Source organism: Geotrypetes seraphini, chromosome 2 (genome assembly GCF_902459505.1).
Source record: "Geotrypetes seraphini chromosome 2, aGeoSer1.1, whole genome shotgun sequence".
NCBI lineage: Eukaryota > Metazoa > Chordata > Amphibia > Gymnophiona > Dermophiidae > Geotrypetes > Geotrypetes seraphini.
In genome coordinates, this window is record NC_047085.1 from 48,018,389 (window position 1) to 48,038,052 (window position 19,664).

The 19,664-nt window shown below is 43.5% G+C and overlaps 1 protein-coding gene across 4 annotated transcripts in view; it reads left to right on the forward strand.

Moving 5' to 3' along the window:
• Window positions 1–19,664, forward strand: part of SAMD12 (sterile alpha motif domain containing 12) — a 655,615-nt gene that overhangs the window by 471,207 nt on the left and 164,744 nt on the right. The window lies entirely within an intron of this gene.

The window sequence follows — 19,664 nt, forward strand, 5'->3', positions numbered from 1 at the left end:
AACCTCAATATTTTGAAACAAGAACACCTACTTTCGTCAACTGAGTGTTTTGGGAAGCTGATTGCTAGATTGCATTGAATACTTTCAGATTTTAAAATGCTATTTAAGTATTCTGTGAATTCAAACATGTAATTTTTGTTTCTTCAGCTGACAACATGGATGAATTTAGCTTGACATCTAGCAGGATATTATCAATTAAAAACTGTACCTCATTGCCCAAATTATTTGCTGCTGTTCAGATTTTGAAGCTTTATGACAGTGTCCAAGTGGGTTTAATGGCTGATAATCCAATTTCCATTCACTACAGGCCTGATATTTCACCAGTGGCCATCAGCGTTTTGCTGATTGACACTGATATTATACCCATAAATTCAATGACAGGCCACGTCCAAACTCTGAAATTGAATTTCCAGTATATGGAACAGGCAAAAAACATAGCCGATTAAGTACGATATTTGCACTTAATTGGCTACAAAAACCCACATAAAGACTATTTATTTTAAAAATGTGTATACCGCCTAAATTGTAAGGGCTAGATTCACTAAACCTTCCGATCCTGTACCGACAATCGCAAAACTGACTTAGAGGGGATATGATAGAGACTTAGAGGGGATATGATAGAGACTTACAAGATCATGAAGGGCATAGAGAGAGTAGAGAGGGACAGATTCTTCAAACTTTCGAATAATAAAAGAACAAGAGGGCATTCAGAAAAGTTGAAAGGGGACAGATTCAAAACGAATGCTAGGAAGTTCTTCTTTACCCAACGTGTGGTGGACACCTGGAATGCGCTTCCAGAGACCGTAATAGGGCAGAGTACGGTACTGGGGTTCAAGAAAGGATTGGACAATTTCCTGCTGGAAAAGGGGATAGAGGGGTATAGATAGAAGATTACTGCATAGGTCCTGGACCTGTTGGGCCGCCGCATGAGCGGACCGCTGGGCACGATGGACCTCAGGTCTGACCCAGCAGAGGCCCAGCAGAGACCCAGCAGAGGCATTGCTTATGTTCTTACTGGTTTTACAATCGTTCCCCAACCCTGATTCATTAAACTGCTGACTGATCAATCTCCTATCTGATCCAATCCTACCCATGCAAATTAGTAAAACCCCATGCAAAATAGCCAAGCGATTGATTCACTAACAATTGCTTGGCTATTTTGAATCAGGTTTTACTATTGTCAAACCCAACTGCTGCAGACCTGTCGGTAACTGTGTTACCGAACAGGTCCGTCGTTTTTTTTGACAGGTATGCCCCTTTCTTTTATTCATTTTTTTAATGGGGCAGATATTGTGTGTTATACACATAAAATATCTGCCCCATTAAAAAAAAAAGAATAAAAGACAGGGGCAGACCTGTCAAAAAAATGCACTCCCCCGACAAACGCGCCCCCCGACCCATAAATGGCAAGAGGGATGCCGACTCCCCTTCCCCCACCAGAAGCTCCCCCCACCACACCTCTTAAAAATATGGCAGGAGGGATGCCAACTCCCTCTTGCCATTGGGCCCACTCCTGACTTCCCCCCCCCCAAAAAAAAAAAAATAATAGAATGCCCTCTAATAATAGAATGCTCCCCTGTTGGGAGCAGGAGGGGTGCTCAGTCCCTCCTGCTCTGTATGGCTCCAGCGATGGGAGAAAGAAGAACTGAAGAGTCCTGCTGCTCCTTCTCCTCCTGTTGACGAGTCTGGGCCTTAGACCCCACCCAAGTGCATCATGTGATGCATGGGGAAAGGCCTAAGGCCATGATAGGCTCAGGCACATCAGGCTCCTCCCAAGCTCCTCCCAAGGAAGTCCCTGAATGGCCATTTGTTTGGAAGGCCCGATGCCAAGAGCAGTGAATTGGGAAAACTGCTGCTGCTGCCTAGAAGAGGTTCACCCCAGAGCCCAAAGTAACCCCCCCCCATTATGCCACTGATCACTATCCTGCCTTTTGGGGGGCACCACTATCTACAACACACACACTGGAGCCACTATCCACAATATATGCCCCCCACCCCCGAGTCATTGACCTCCAAATACTTGTTGGTGCTGCTGCCACTGCATATTCACTGACCGCCATACACCCCCCCAGAGCCGCTGACCACCTTACACCTGTAGGTTTTGCTATGACTTATCCGCTGTGTGTTGAACTGGGCAGAGCCTTGAGCATCTGCGCATGCTTAAAGTCTGTCAGCTCCCGCCCCTCTGAGATTCTCAGAGAAGGCAGGAGCCAACAGGCCTTGAGCATGCAGAGATGTTCAAGGCCACGCCCAGTTCAACATACAGCGGATTGCTGGCAGCACAATCCATGAGTGTTTGGAGGTCAGCAGCTCTGAGGGGTGCATGGAGATCCATGAATCTATGGCAGTGGCACCAACGAGAATATGGGGATCAGTGACTTGGGGGTGGGGGCATGTATGTGGAAAGCAGCTTCGGGGACAGTGTGTGTATTGTGGATAATGGCTCGGAGGGGAGGACAGCTGTACCAAGTGGTCAGGTGGTGACTTGAATATAAACCAAGATTCCCATTCTTGGATTATTTCTCTGATCCCAAATCTCAGTTTATATTGAAGTATATATGGTATATCTGCCACACTTAATGTGAAATTCACAGCAGTACCCTCTAAGGTGCCCCACTGCTTTGTTGACCTGTTTATGTGTCCAATCCATTAGGTTGATGGCCCCTCCCATGTCTAAATAGTGCTGTTTTGGACGTTTCTAACTTGGATGATTTTGTAGTTCAAAATGGCAAATAACTTTAGACGTCTTGGAGGGCTACATGTTTTGGTGACCAAGACATCCAAGTAGGCAATTTTTGAAAAAAATTTATTTATATATCCATTCAAAATTGGATGTTTCTGTGCTTCCAAATTTGGACGTTTAGCGGGAAACATCCAAGTTAGACACCCTTTTCGAAAATGGACAACATTGTGTCTCAGCTGAATGATCAGTCAACCATTCCTTCTTGAAGGTTAACCAGTTTTTGTTTTTGTATAGACACCAAATTGCTCATCATTATATTTGCATCTGAACATTTTCATCAATGGTAACAATTCGAAGCTGAATGATGCTCCTTTCACAAATAACCAGAGAGAGAGATAATAATTACTGCGGATGGGCAGACTAGATGGGCCATTTGGCCTTTATCTGCCGTCATGTTTCTATGTTTCTAACCCCCATGAATTTTTTTAATTTACATAAAAAATAATACTTTGGGTTTTTGTGTATTTGGGTGGACTGTTGGTGGGGACTTTCCTATCTAGTATATGGAGTTCTTTACCAATATGTGATTTTATTTGAAATTGTAAAATGCTTAGATTGCATTGTAGGTTTGTGGTATATCAAATCAAATAAATCTGTACTCTAAATTGTCATATATTATATGTAATAAAGTCTATGTAACCTTTATGCTATTTTGTAACTCACCCAGAACTCCACTCTGCGAGGATTTTGGTGGGTTAAAAGACTGATTCGAAGATGAATGGATATTCTTTAAGATCTAGATGTCAAATAAGAATTTAACAGGCCAAGAAGTATGGTTTGACCTTCTTTTCCTCTCTCTTACCATCTTGACCCTATTCTATTCATGTTTGTGTTTTCTGTAGTCCTACTCCTGGCCTTTCATTTGTGAACTTTTCTGTTTTATCCTCATCAGCTTCAGTGTTCCGTCCCTTTACCCTTGTGGGTATAGCCAGACATCCAATTCTGGGTGGACCCCTCTATCCCCCCTACTCTCTATCCCCTTCTATAGGTACCTCCCAGCTCATAATATAAATACTTTACCTGATGAGTGTCCCCAAGCCCCTGTTACCTGAAAACATTTTCCAAAGATGGGCAGAACTCTCTTTTACCAAGACTGACAGGCAGCAGTTACATATGTAAGCCTCCAGCGTCAGCTGCTCAGAGATGCCACCACTGGCTGCTGAGCTTGGTAGAAGGGAATTCTTCTGCCTTTTGGACCTTTTGGAGGAAGTCTTCATCTGATGGGACTTGATGTTCCCCATCAGCTAAAGCAATGGTCCCCAACCCTGTCCTGGAGGACCATCAGGCCAGTTGGGTTTTTAGGTTAGCCCTAAAGAATATGCATGGATCAGATTTGCTTGCTTGGCACCCCGCTCCTCCCTGTCTCTCTCCAATCTCCTAACTTGACTTTACTATTACATTGACAACACTAACCAAATATAGAACGAAAGATCCCAAATTAGAAAGAAAAATATGTAGACAAAAAATTGAACTAGGTACCCTAAAATTTTAAACTTCCATGTACTGCAACACTGGAGAAATAAAAACAGAAAGGCATTTCCTTTTCTACTGAATGCAGTTGAAAGACATCTTTATTTATTTAGATTTCTATCCACACCTTTTTCTGTAGTAGCTCAAGGTGAGTTACATTCAGATATACTATGTATTTTTCTTGTTCCCGAAGGGCTCACAATTTAATTTGCATCTGAGGCAATAGAGAATGGACTTGGCCAAGATCACAAGGATCAGTAGTGGGATTTGAACTAGGTACCCCTGGATGTCAAGCCACTAGTTTTCTCCTCCACTTCATCTGCTATGCACATTTCCCAAAGCTATTTCAGTTAATAAACTTAAAACAAAATGCTTTTTTTCTATCTTTGTTGTCAGAACATTTTATTTATTTCTTATCATGTTGGTCCCAATTTTTCTTTCCTGCCTGTCTCCTGCTCATTCTTCTTCCAGTGGTTGCTGTCCATTAGTCTTTTCTCCCTCTCATCTCTTCCCATCTTGTTCCATTCCCTCACTATGCCTGTCTCTGACATATTGCTCTTTTCTTTCTAGATTTTCCTTCTCTTTATTATTTTCTGCCTCTGTCCACTCAAATTTCATGCTCTTTCTCATTCTTCTCCATCTTTTTACTTTTCACCTACCTATCAATTTTCCATCTCCTTCTCTTACACACTAGCTCTCCCATTTCCCATTCCACTCCTTCCCCAACTGTCTATTCTCTTCCAATTTTCATCCATTTCCCATTACCATGTTTCTACCCTCCATACTCTACTCCATACTCTACTCCATACTCCATACTACTTCCTGTCATTCATCTCCTTGCCTCCCCCACTCATTCCCAGTTTTTGATTTCTGAGAGGCAGTTTAGGAGTTTTGTGATCTGGGCATCACGGTTTTCTCCTAGTGGTAGGTGTGATTGGATGTCATCCACAAAGGAGTGAATCTATATTTAATATTTGTGGGCTATGTCTAGGACAGGTCTAATATAGAGACTGAATAAAAGAGGGGATAATAGAGCCCCCTGTAGAACACTATAATTGATTGGTTTGGGTTTCAATAGTGCTTTGTTGAGCAGGAAGTAGGTGAACCATTGTCATGCAGTGTCTCGGATTCCAATTTCAGAGAGCTGTGCTAAGAGGAGAGAGTGGTCAATAGAGTTGAATGCCACACTGAGATCCAGCAGCACCAGAAGGATATTATTACCCTTATCCATGAGTTTCCAACAGTCGTCAAAAGAGATGTTACCAGTGGTATGCTTCAAGGTTCAGTTCTTGGGCCTGTTCTTTTTAACATTTTTGAAAGAGATATTGCTGAAGGACTGTCGGGTAAGATTGCCTCATTGCAGATGATACCAAAATCTGCAATAGAGTAGTCACCCCTGATGGCGTGAATAACATGAGGATGGATCTAGTGAAGTTTGAAGATTGGCCTGAAACCTAAGGACTTTTGTGCATGAAAGAGGAACAGGACTTGAATGTGACAGTATGTGATGATCTATAGATAGCAAAATGGGTTGAAAAGGTGACGGCAAAAACTCAAAGGATGCTTGACTGCATAGCATAGATATGGCCAGTAAGAAAAAGGAAGTGTTGTTGACCCTGTTTAAGACTCTGGTGAGACCTCATTTAGAATATTGTGTACAATTCTGGAGCCTGCACCTTCAAAAAGATATAAACAGGATGGAGTCTCTCCAGGGGAAGGTTATTAAAATGGTCAGTGGTATTCGTCATAAGGCATAGGGGACAGACTTAAAGATCTCAATATGTATACTTTGGAGGAAAGACAGGAGAAGGGAGATTTGATAGAGACATTTATAAACCTACATGGCATAAATGCACATGAGGCTAATCTCATTCATTTGAAAGTAAGCTCCGGAATGAGAGGGCATGGGATAAAGTTAAGATGCATGGAATAATCGCCTGGTAGAGTTGGTGGAGACAAATACTGTGTCTGAGTTCAAGAAAACATGGGACAAGCACATGAGATCTCTTAGGGAGAGGAGAAAGTAGTGGCTGCTGTGTTGGGCCATTTGGCCTTTATCTGCCTTCATGTTTCTATAGATCATGAATTCAACTGGAAGCCAATGTTAACATCAATAAGGGAGTGCAATTTTATTTTTCCTTTTGCTGATGTTCTTAGGTGCTCAAGAAGTATTTCATTAATGTAGTTCTCATTGTCCTTTATTTTTCTGAATCTCACCATCTTCTTTCTCAGCTTCTCTACCTGTTCCCTGAGGAATTTAATCTAAATACATTTTGCCCACTGATCCAATCCCTCACCTGGATCAGGCTGTCTATCTAGACATAGGCAAAAGTTGTAATAAGGGCAAAAGTTTTGGCAACACCATGTTTTCAGCTATATTACTGCTTTAACAGCTTTTGTACCTTAGCCTGAAATGAGCCCCTCCAAGAATGGCAAGAGATGAGAAAAGGGTTCAAATTGATCCCATTCATAGAAACATGATGGCAGATAAGGGCCAAATGGCCCATCTAGTCTGTCCATCCACAGTAACCATTATCTCTTTCTCTCTCCAAGAGATCCACACATGCCTATCCCAGGCCCTCTTGAATTCAGACACAGTCTGTCTCTACCACCTCTTCTGGGAGAGTGTTCATAAGAAAAGGGAGCCTCTCCCTGATTTCTGATCACTTTCTCTCTCTTGTTTCTTGCATGGCCATCTGGAAACCCCATTTAAAACAGGTTAGTGGCATCATTTAGTTCCCAAATGGAACTTCAGTTGTAGCTTGAGTCCAAGCAGAAGGACCAGAGTTCTGCTTGAAGTAGTGGCTACTTCAAGCAGAAATGAGCTGAACAATGTGGTGGGCTCACTCCATTCAGTGGATAAGCAGAGCTCTCTTGGCATTTAGCAGAGGTTAATGATTTCATGCTGGAGGATATATTGTGCTGGAAGCTTAGATTTAAAAAAAAAAAATTCTTTCTGAAAATGTGTATTATAAATCTTGCATGCTCCAGTGAGAAGGCTATTTTGTTTTTCATGAAGTTGAAAATCTCCATAAAAGCAGAAGTACTTCAGCACAACTATTCTTTATCCATCATTCTCTTCTCTAGGGCCTGAGTAAGGAGGGGGTAGGAAATTTTTTTTTACTGCCAGTTATTTGTAAATATATTGAGGGGCATAATCAAAACTTTAAAACATCCAAAAACTTGCCTATGTTGGCACTTGGACGTCCTACTAGCAGAGATGTCCACGTGCCAATAATCAAAAGAAACTTTCTGGATGTTCAGCAGCACTTCTAAGCTGCTGTGCGTCCAGAGCACAAAGGGGCGTATTGGGAGGTGTGTTATGGGCAGGAATGGAGCGGGCTTCCACCTGGATGTCCTGAAGCAATAATCAGAGCTTTTCCAGGACATCCTAGGCGGAACTTACATGCCGGGACTTAAGACGAAAGTAAAACAGGTCTAAGTGCCATTAAGGTGACCAAACTGACAAGATGACCACTGGAGGGTTAAAGAAATGACTCCCCCCCCCCTTTTTACTCCTCCAGTGGTCATGACCCCCTCCCACCACCCAGGGATGCAGAGAAAAAAAGCAGCACATTGAGGGCTTGCCATCAGCTGATCGTGGCAGAGGAATCCCCATCAGCTGATCTGGGTTTGGGGATTCCTGCCAGCTCAGCTGATGGGGATTTCCCTTGCCAGGATCAGCTGAGCCAAAGAGACCTACACCTCTCCCCCCCCCCCCCCCCCCGACATCCCCATGACATCCCCGGACTCCCTCCCCCCCTGCACCTCCCCACATTCCCGGATCTTTGTACCTTCCAAAGACAAATCAGCAGGAGTGAAGCCCACTCCCTCCTGCCTACAGGGCCATGTGCTGAGAATGACGGGCCTTCTCCCTCCCAATGCATCTTGAGATGCAGTGGGAGGGTCCTATGGCCCTGATTGGCTAAAAATGGCATGAGATGAAAATTGCAAGTAAAGGAGACAAAAAAGGGAAGGGAAAGGGATTGGGACTTGTATATTGCTTTTTTGTAGTTTTACAAACACATTCAAAGTAGTTTATATGCTGGTACTTCAAGCATTTTTCCCTATCTGCCCCTGTGGGCTCACAGTCTATCTAGTGTACCTGGGGCAGTGGAAGATTAAGTGACTTACCCGAAGTAACAGGGGGTTTGAGCCCACAACCCCACAAAGTCATGAGGGTTTGAGCCCACAACCTCAGGTTGCTGAGGCTGTAGCTCTAACCACTATGCCACACTCTCCTCGCACCCTTCTTTATGGTCAGACTAGATAGACCATATCTGCAGTGGCATAGTAAGGGGGAGGTGAGGGGGGTAGTCTGCCCCAGGCGCTATGTTGGTGGGGGTGCTGACACCCCTCCTCCTCTCTGCCCCCCCTCCCCCCCCCCCCCCGCTTATTCCCATTCCTCCCATCTGCTCACTACCAGTCCAGGGCAAGCAGAGGCTTCCCCCATGTCTTAATAACAGACTATGGACTTATCCTCCAGGAATTTGTCCAAACCTTTCTTAAAACCAGCTACGCTATCCGCTTTTACCACAACCTCTGGCAACGCATTCCAGAGCTTAACTGTTCTCTGAGTGAAAAAATATTTCCTCTTATTGGTTTTAAAAGTATTTCCCTGCTGAGGGAGCACAAATTGTTCCCTGTGCCTGGCAGAGGAGGAGGAGCTATGTCTGCTTGAGGAGGGCTTGGGAGAGACTGAGAAGCCTCATTCCACAGACAGATAAGTTGCAAAAGAAGGGTGGAACTAGTAAGAACGCACTAAATTAGATATGTATGGGAAACAGATATGCCTGAATCTGAAGCCACGCAAAAACGTATCTCTAGCACATACTCGGAGCAGGATAGGATTGGTTGTTGGGAAACGGAAAGAGAGAGAACATCTCTTGTGGATGGGGCATAAATCTCCCACCAGCACTCACAAAGGCATTTCCCCCCACCTCATCTACCCAAGCCCTCACAGTCATTGCATATAAGTGAAGCAGTCTGGCAGCGCACATAACCTTATGCAGGGAGAGCGAGGACCTAGAACGCACTGCCCTGACATCTGATTTCTGCCTGATCAAGTTTCAAGTTTAAGTTTCAAGTTTATTAGGTGTCTTGATTAATCGCTTAATCAAACTTCTAAGCGATGTACACATTAAAATTTACATTTGTTAGGGGACAATACAATACATACAAATACTTAAACAAGACTAAATTGCACTCAGTTTAACATATTCTTAACATTAGGTAAGGAGGGATGAAATACAATTCATTAAAGTAAAGAAGAAACATTAAGGGAAAATACAAGAGGGTAATAAATAAAAAAGGTATAATAAAGTAAAGTGGAGTAATAAAATTAGATTGCAAAGGCATCTTTAAAAAGGAAAGTTTTTAAGTTACTTTTAAATTTCCCAAATTCCTTCTCTCTTAAAGAAATAGGGAGGGCATTCCAAGTCTGCGGTGCAGTACATGAAAAAATAAATTGTCGTCTCGTGTTAATAATTTTCAGCGAGGGAATAGACAGTAAGTTTTGTTCGTTAGATCTTAAAATTCTCCTTGCAGAATATGGAATTAATAACTTAAATAAAAATGCGGGGGTCATATTATATAGAGTTTTAAAGATGATTATACACAGTTTATAAGTTACTAGCTGATGGCCCGGCATTGCACGGGTATTTAATTATAGCAATAACACTGTAAATGGATTCAAATAAAGATACTTTATAGTGGTGAATGAAAATATTTTTTTACTTTATAAAAAGTACAATATTCAAATTATAATGTGAAATATTTGACAAAATGAATACAATACAACTAACACAAAACTTGATTATAAACAACATTTTTAGTTTCACCTCCAGGAGCAAGAACATATACATTATTGGGTGAACCCACCCTTCCCATGTGTGCAGGTTGGCCGCGAGACCCCCAGAACATATCACCCCAGGTAGTGAGGGATCTGCATACCAAGTTTCGTTCAAATCGGTCCCACAGCTTTTTACATTTTTTCCATTGACTTGAATGGGTGAAATCTGATTTTCTGTTTGTAGCTCCGCCCACGTGTGCAGGTGGGCCGCGAGAGCCCAAGAACATATCACCCCCGGTAGTGAGGGATCTGAATACCAATTTTCGTTCAAATCGGTCCCACAGCTTATTACATTTTTTCCATTGACATGAATGGGTGAAATCCGATTTTCTGCTTGTAGCTCGGCCAACGTGTGCAGGTGGGCCGGAAGACCCCCAGAACATATCACCCCAGGTAGTGAGGGATCTGCATACCAAGTTTCGTTCAAATCGGTCAAGCCGTTTTTGAATTAATGTGAGAATGGCATCTTTTTACATTTTTTCCATTGACATGAATGGGTGAAATGTGATTTTATGTTTGTAGCTCCGCCCACGTGTGCAGGTGGGCCGCGAGACCCCCAGAACATATCATCCCGGGTAGTGAGGGATCTGCATACCAAGTTTCGTTCAAATTGGTCAAGCCGTTTTTGCGTGATCGTGGCACATACATACATACATCCGATTTTATATATATAGATTCTGTGAATAACTGGAAGCCAGTGAGCATTTTTGAGAAGTGGTGTTACATGGTCAAATGTTCTAGCTTGCACTATACCCACCTATCCCTCCACACTGGCAAGTTATGGGAACCACCGCATTCATTTACTGCCAAACACGAGTAACAGGGGCAGGTGACAATTGGGAAAGTAAAAAAGGTCAACTACTTGCTGGGCAAACTAGTAAAAGCCTATCGTTGAGGTAGGGGAGACGCTGTCATTGTCCTGGAGATGAAGGGGAGGGGAGGTGAAGGGCGACTAGGGTAGCGCAGCACGCCATCTATGTAAGCCATGTCTGCAACCTCCCATCACGCTACATAACATCCTCTGCCCCATCATCATGTAAATGGTGTACATAAAGCTCACAGAAGAGCACAATTCAGATAAACTTGGCAATGCATATGGAAAGAATGTAGCACAGAGATGTCCAACCTGCGGCCCAAGGACCGCATGTGGCCCAGTGAAGTATTTTGTGTGGCCCCGGTCGAGGGCGATGCAGTGTTTTCCTTTGCTGCTCCTAGGTGTTTACCTTCTTGCCGGCTCCCTCCTGTGTCTTACTGCAGGCCCCAGAAACATTTTTTTCGGCCAGTGCGGCCCAGTGAAACCAAAAGGTTGGACACCCCTGATGTAGCAGGACATGTTGCCATGTCTGTGTACCATGACCACACTAGTGCAACCATCTCTGTGCCACACATTCACCAAGAAACCCTGAGAAGACATCACTAGAAGGCTAGTCCTTTACACATGTAACCATGGTCTCACAATTTCTTGGGCGCCAGCTAGCTCCTTTGGTCAGGTACCCGAACCAGGATCTACAAAGCACAGTCTCTGGTTTTTTGAGCTCATTTAGACCTCATTTAGAATATTGTGTACAATTCTGTAGCTGCACCTTCAAAAAGATATAAAAAGGATGGAGTCGGACCAGAGGAAGGCTTCTAAAATGGTATGTGGTCTTCATCATAAGGCGTATGGGGACAGACTTAAAGATCTCAATCTGTATACTTTGGAGGAAAGGTGGGAGAGGGGGAGATATGATAGAGACGTTTAAATACCTATGTAATGTAAATGTGTATGTCGAGCCTCTTTAATATGAAAGGAAACTCTGCAATAAGAGGGCATAGGATGAAGTTAAGAGGTGATTGGCTCTGGAGTAATCTACGGTAACGTTTTTACAGAAAGGGTAGTAGGTGCATGGAACAGTCTCCTGGAAGAGGCGGTGGAGACAGAGATTGTGTCTGATTTCAAGAAAGCATGGGATAGGGACTTGGGATCTCTTAGAGAGAGCAAAAGATAATGATTATTGCGGATGAGCCAACTGGATGGGCCATTTGGCCTATATCTGCCATCATGTTTCTGTTTCTAAATCCCAGTAAGCCGAAGGGTAATCTTTTGGGGGGCACCAGTTATTTCTGTTTCAGCCAATAAACAGTCAGTAATCTCTTTACTAACAGGAACTCAATAAACACAGTTCATAACAGGTAACTTCATATTTGCAGTTCAAAAGTGTTCAGAACAGTTTATACCCCAAACTGTTCCCTTCAAGAATACAGTTCAAACTGAAGAAAATTATGCTCCAGTCCAGTTCCAATGCAATCTGCTAGTGTGTCAGGAAACAGCATGTGGCAATTGCCATCCCATTCCCTTACTTTCCAGAGTCTGATTCTCACAGTGGATTCCCATCGACACAATGGAAGTCTTGGCAGAAGTGAGGCACTCCCGCTCCCACTTCTACCTCTGGTGTCTCTTTTCTCAAGTACTCCTTCTTGTTCCCAAGCACGGAACAACTCCACAGGTACCATCTGCCATGAGGCAGGGGCTTCAGACACCATGCCCAGGAAATTTCCCCTGTTTTAGCTTCCAGGACTTCCCCCCTCAGTGCTAGGGTCACTTCGGGGATGGGCAACCAAACATAAGAACGTAAGAATTGCTATACTGTGACAGACCAAAGGTCCATCATGCCCAGTATCCTTTTTCCAACAGTGGCCAACCCACATCCCAAGTACCTGTCAGAAACCTAAAGAGATGCAACATTCCAGAGCTGAGATTGTGACGTCATAAAGCCTCATTCCACCAATGCCTACGAGCCAAACTCATAAGTGATATCACAATGGTTTGATTGTTCTATACTTGGCTCACATAAAAACATATGAATTGTCATATTGGGACAGATCAAAAGTCCATCAAGCCCAGTATCCTGTTTCCAACAGTGGCCAACTCACGTCCCAAGTACCTAGCTAGATCCCAAGTAATAAAACAGATGTTATGTTTCCCCCAAGTCATCTCAATAATGGCCTATGGACTTAGAACATAAGAACATAAGAACATAAGCGTTGCCTCTGCCGGGTCAGACCAGGGGTCCATCGTGTCCGGCAGTCCGCTCCCGCGGCGGCCCCCCAGGTCCATGACCTGAAAGTGTTCCCTACCTAACCTAAAATATCCATACCCTATTCGCTCAATGTCCTGTAAGGTAAACCTCTATCTGTACCCTGTTATCCCCTTTGCTTCCAGGAAATCATCCAGTCCCTTTTTGAACCCCAGAATTGTACTCTGTCCTATCACCTCTCCGGGAAGCGCGTTCCAGGTGTCCACCACCCTCTGAGTGAAGAAGAACCTCCTTGCATTTGTTATGAATCTGTCTCCTCTCAGTTTTTCTGAATGACCTCTTGTTTTAGTTGTCCCTGCTAGTCTAAAGAATCTGTCCCTCTCCACCTTCTCTATGCCTTTCATGATTTTATAAGTTTCTATCATGTCCCCTCTCAGTCTCCGCTTCTCCAGGGTAAAGAGCCCCAGCCTGTCCAACTGTTCGGCATATGAAAGGTTCTCCATACCCTTTATCATCCTCGTTGCCCTCCTCTGGACCCTCTCGAGTATTGCCATGTCCTTCTTGAGGTATGGCGACCAGTATTGGACGCAGTATTCCAGATGTGGGCGCACCATTGCTCGATACAGTGGCAGGATAACTTCTTTTGTTCTGGTAGTGATACCTTTTTTGATAATGCCCAACATTCTGTTCGCTTTTTTTGAGGCCGCTGCACATTGTGCCGCCTGCTTCATTGTGTTATCCACCAATACCCCCAGATCTTTTTCTTGGCTGCTTTCCCCGAGTACCCTCCCTCCCATCGTATAGCTGTACATGGAGTTCCCCTTCCCTATGTGCAAGACCTTACATTTCTCCACATTGAAGCTCATCTGCCATTTTTTTGCCCACTCACTCTCTTTTAAGAAATTATCCAGGTCTTTTTTAAACCCCGCTAAACTAATTGATTTCACTACATTATCCGGCAACGAATTCCAGAGTTTAATTACACGTGAAGAAATATTTTTCCCGGTTTGTTTTAAATCTACTACTTAGTAGGTTCATCGCATGCCCCCTAGTCCTAGTATTTGTGGAAAGAGTGAACAAGCAATTCACATCTATCCTTTCCACTCCGCTCAGTGTTTTATAGACCCCTATCATATCACTCCTGAGCCGTCTCTTCTCCAAGCTGAAGAGCCCTAGCCACTTTAGCCTTTCCTCCTAGGGAAATCGTCCCAAACCTTTTATCATTTTTGTTGCCCTTCTCTGTACCTTTTCTAATTCCACTACATCTTTTTTCAGATATGGCAATCAGAACTGCACACAGAATTCAAGTTGCGGCCGTACCATAGAACGATACAAGGCATTATAACAATTTCATCTTTATTTTCCATTCCCTAATATTCTGTTTGCTTTCTTACCCACCACTGCACATTGAGTTGAGAGTTTCAACGGGTTCATAGACAACCCCACAAAAGACAAAGGCGCACGCCGACAACTGAGCGCAAGACGGAGGCATGCGCTGAAGAAAATTACAGTTTTTAGGGGCTCCGACGGGGGTTTTGTTGGGGAGCCCCCACAGTTTACTTAATAGAGATCGCACCGGTGTTGTGGGGGGTTTGAGGGGTTGTAACCCTCCACATTTTACTGTAAACTTAACTTTTTCCCTAAAAACAGGGAAAAAGTGAAGTTTTCAGTAAAATGTGGGGGGTTACAACCTCCCAAACCCCCCACAACGCCCCCACAACGCGGCGTGATCTCTATTAAGTAAAGAGAGGGGTTCCCCCCCATGCCCCCCCCGTCGGAGCCCTAAAAACAGTAATTTTCTGTGGCGCGCACCTCCGCGCTGCGCTCAATTGTCTGCGCGCGCCTTTGTCCCGGCGCGCTTTTGACCTGACATCGTTTCAACGTATCCTCAACAATGACACCTATATCCTTTTCCTGGGCATGTGCTTGCAAACACAGTCCCTTTTATTACTTTCTAGCCCTGCTCATATGAGCTGGCTCTTTCCAAAACTATCCACCAGGCTAGGAATATCATCCTCCTTTCTTAGTGACCACCCTGAAAATCCTTCCTTCCACAACCAAAGCAGGGACATTTTCACGGGGGTCACAATCTCCCTCAGTTAAGAAAAAAAAATCTTTATTTTCCTCTATTTCTCTTCTTTTAAAAAATCATTTTTCCTCTGATCTCAGAGGGGGGGGATCTAACAACATTTTCTCATGTTAACCAAATTAGAAACATGACAACAGATAAAAGCCAAATGACCTATCCAGTCTGCCCATCCGCAGCATCCACTAGATCCTCCTCTCTGTAAGAGATCCCACGTGCCTGCCCCACGCTTTCTTCAATTCAGACGCAGTCTTTGTCTCCACCACCTCTACTGGGAGACTATTCCAGGCATCTACCACAATTTCTGGGGGGAAAAGTGTTTCCTTAGATTACTCCTGAACCTATCATCTCTTAACTTCATCCCATACACTCTCACTCTGGCGTTTCCTTTCAATTGAAAGAGACTGGCCTCCTGAGTATTGATACCACATAGGTATTTAAATGGTTCTATCATATCTTTCCTCTCCCACCACAAAGTGTACATATTGAGATCTTTGAGTTTGTCCCCATATGCCTTATGACGTAGACTACCGACCATTTTAGTAGCCTTCCTCTGGACCAACTCAATCCTGTTTATATTTTATTTTCTACACAATACATTTTTTTCCAGGACTTAGTGAACACAATTTATATTCTCCTAACAGTTTAAAAAGGCCCCTTTTTTCACATCCAAGTCAGCAACTCTTCTTTTTTTTCCTCCCATGCCCCTGTGGAGAGAACACAGAAATTGCAACATTTTCATTTTATTAAACCTTAACAGCATTCTGGCTAACAGCATGCATAAGTTACTAACGTCCTTTCACTTCAACCTGTGATTTGTTTTGTCCAGCACAGGTCTCCCTCCTGCTGTCCTTCGACTGTAATCCCATTCACTCTTCTCTTTCCCCAACGAGCGTCACCATGCTCCAGCCACTGTCTTCACCCACCATTCTCTTTCCCTTTCCGGAAAACATCTCTAGCGTGATGTCTCTATTACAGCTCTTCCACTGATGACAGAGCCAAGGTAGAAAACTGCTTCTCTTCCAGTGGATTTTTCCACCAGCGGGAACAGTTGCCATCTTTCTGCACCCCTCTCCCACCCAGCTATGCCCCTAATTTTACAGTTCTGGGTACTGAGCCATATCATGCTGTCTCCACATAGCTCATTTTGTCTAGGCAAGTAGGACTCAGCTTAACTTAGTTTCTCTAAATTGTTTCATTGCCCCAATGATTCAGAAGGAGAAGGCAAGCTTAGCCCTGGCACTGAACTTATGGAGGTAGAGAAAGGGGAGTTTGGATGTGATGTAGGCAGGAGTGATCAGGTGGAATCTCTTGTAGGCCATAACAAGGGCTTTGAACACACAGCATTTGTTAACTGGAAGCCAGTGTTCTGCACAGAGGGCTGGGGAGATGGGGTCGTCAAGGTTGTGTAGGAGGTGGATTGCAGTGTTCTGGACTCACTGGAGGCGCTTGAATTCTTTGACAGTGATTCCATTGAATATGGAGTTACAATAGTCCATTCTGGAGAGTACATAGGCATAGAGGAGTTGGGCTAGGTCAGGTTTAGTGATACATGGTTTTATCCTTTTTAGCTGACGCAGATAGTAGAAGGAGATAGAGACCACTTGTGAGATATGGGCTGAGAAGGACAGGTGGCCATCCAGTACCACCCAAGACTGCACACTTGGTCTTTTGCTGATAAGAGTGTGGAATCCCAAGCTAGTATTGGGCAGGTGAAATTAGTGTACTTCTTTCTGATCCATAGAAGTTCAGTTTTGGCAGCATTCAGCTGGAGTTTGTTGTCTATAATCCAATTCTTCATGTCGGTGAGGCAGTGTTGAAGGTTGGTGAGTTGGATAGATCGGTCTTTACCTAGCGGGAGGAGAAGCTGAATGTCGTCTGCATAGGAGTGGGTTTTAATGTTTTATTTTTGGGCTATATCGATAACTGGTCTGATGTACAGGTTGAAGAAGAATGGAGACATCAGGGCACCCTGGGGGACTCCATATTTGATGGGTTTGGGTTCTGATTTGTTTGAGCCTAGTAGTACTGATTAAGTTCTCTGTTGAAGGAAGGAAGTGAACTATTGAAGTTGAAGAGTCCTTTATTCCTAGGTCAGTGAACCTGTGCAGTAGGAGTTGGTGGTCAATGGTCCATCCAGCCCAGTATCCCATCTTCACGGTAGCCAATCCAGGTCACAAATACCTGGCAAAAACCCAAATAGTAGCAACATTCCATGCTACCGATCCAGGGCAAAGTGGTACCTTCATTAAAATTATTGGGAGTCACGTTTGACTGTAAATTTACTTATCACTTACATATCAGCGTAGTGGTCCAACGCTGCTTTTATCAACTGCGCATAATAAAAGCTTTAGCAAAATTGTTAGAGCCCGCGTCCCTAAACATTTTAATCCACTCCCTTATTATTTCATGTATGAATTACTGCAACGCCCTCTCTTATTTCTCCATACCCCCTTCCCTACTACTTTTCCCCTTCTTCCATGATCTATCGCCTTGAGCCTTTATAGGTCCTGGTCATTCGCGGTCCCGGTCATTCGCGGTATTTTCCAACCGCGAAACGCCGACAAGGAGAGGGCAGCGGGAGAGGCAGAAGAGAGCAGCCAGAGCGCCGGCGAGTGCAGGAAATCTCTCGCTGTATGCTCCGACCGCCTCTTCCTGCACTAAGTCAGGCCTTATCCAATCAGGAGCTGTTTTGACACGCAGCTCCTGATTGGTATCGGGCACATAAATGTTAGTGTCCACTTTATAGAATTATCCCTTTAGGGGTCTCCATCACATTTATAATGCTCTGAATTATTGAGAATTTATCCCTTTGTAACATCACGTCTCATGAACTCGGATACCAATTTCTTGTGCCTGGGCCTGGCAGTTTGTAAAGGGGACATGGAGGGGTGGGGAAAAGGAATAGTATTCCTTAATAATTACTGCTATTAATTCATTACAGCCTGAGCTCAAAACAGACATTTAGAGACACAGCAGCGTTTGAACTGGCTTCCAGCTTTAAAAGCTTTTGTTTCTTTTATCTTGGCTCACAGTCCTAAAAATATGGTTACCTCAGAAACAGTATAATGGTGATGTTTTAGAGAGTTCTAGAGCATATAGAAGAGGCTAAATACACCACTAATTTGGTTCATGAAAAAATAAAAACAAATTAATAGTGACATAAAAATTACTTCTTCATTAAAACTGGTGAAAGATGAAACCCCAACCCATAATTAAACATATATTAATAAAAAAAACAAATTACCTCTACAAATCCGCCATTAGTCAAACATGGATAATATATATCTCAAAAAGATTCAAAAACATGTTTTGATTTGTTTTGCCATAGTTGGTGAGGGCTTGTAATGTCGATAGTTTGTTGTGTATAGGGAAAATGTTTGAGTACCTGATGGTAAACTTCTTAGATAACCTTGATAGACGGTATATAAATACCTAATGAAGCCGCGTTAGGCTTTTTTAATCTTCAGCTGTGACAGCATTAGCTCCGACGCTCATAGGAATTCCATGAGTGTTGGAGCTAACACCACCGCGGCTGGCGATAAAAAAAAAATAAAAAAAAAAGCCTAATGCAGCTTCGTAAAAGTGGGGGAAATAAAATTATGAGTTAGATTTTAGGTTTCTCTAGTATAAGTAGTCATTTTAGCTTTAAAGAACTTTAACATGATCTACTGGCATTGCTTTTCATCTAAGCGATAGCTTTACCCGATGGACTGTACTTTATTCCCTTCACAAATATAAAAGATCTAACTAGAAATAGCAAGCACAGCAGAAAACAACCAGAGTTCTAATAGTCTGAAGACTTAAATCTTCCTGGGTAATGAAACCTTTTGAAAACAGACCAAACGAGAAAGATTGCTATCATTTATCGTTTATTGTCCTTTGATACACCACCAAATTTTCATTATGGATATTCTAGATACTGAGTGAGAGGCCTGTAAAGCCTCAGACTTATCTGCCACGGTAGTTTTCATCCTGACTCTGTAAAAAGTATCACATCTTAAAGTCTACCCTGGGCAGAAGCATACATTTTCAAAGGAATTTCCATAGGGAGCAAGGTGTTTATCCTACAAGGGGGGAACACCTCAATCTCTCCCCCAGGTGGGCAAAGCAAGGGTAGAGTTACTACTGAATAGAGAATATGCAGTATGATATTTTCAAATGGAAACCACAGGTTTACAAGCACAACAGACGGTTTCATAAATGCCTTCTAAATTTAAAACTTAAACCCAGATTCATTTGTAGATGGTCTGCGCATTTTTTGTTTGTTTTTACTTAAACTTTTAACTTTTTATGAGCCTGTGGTTTTAACCCACTTTAAACCCACGGGTTAAAACCACGGGCTCGCACTGTGGGGCAAAGCTGGGAAAAGAGAGCAGGAGAGTCAGGGCAGAGAGTGCAGGAGAGTCGGGGCAGAAGCAGGGCGGCGCTCGGGGCACAGAGAGCAGGAGAAGGGAGCTGGAAAGTCAGGGCAGAGAGCAGGAGATGCAGTCGGAA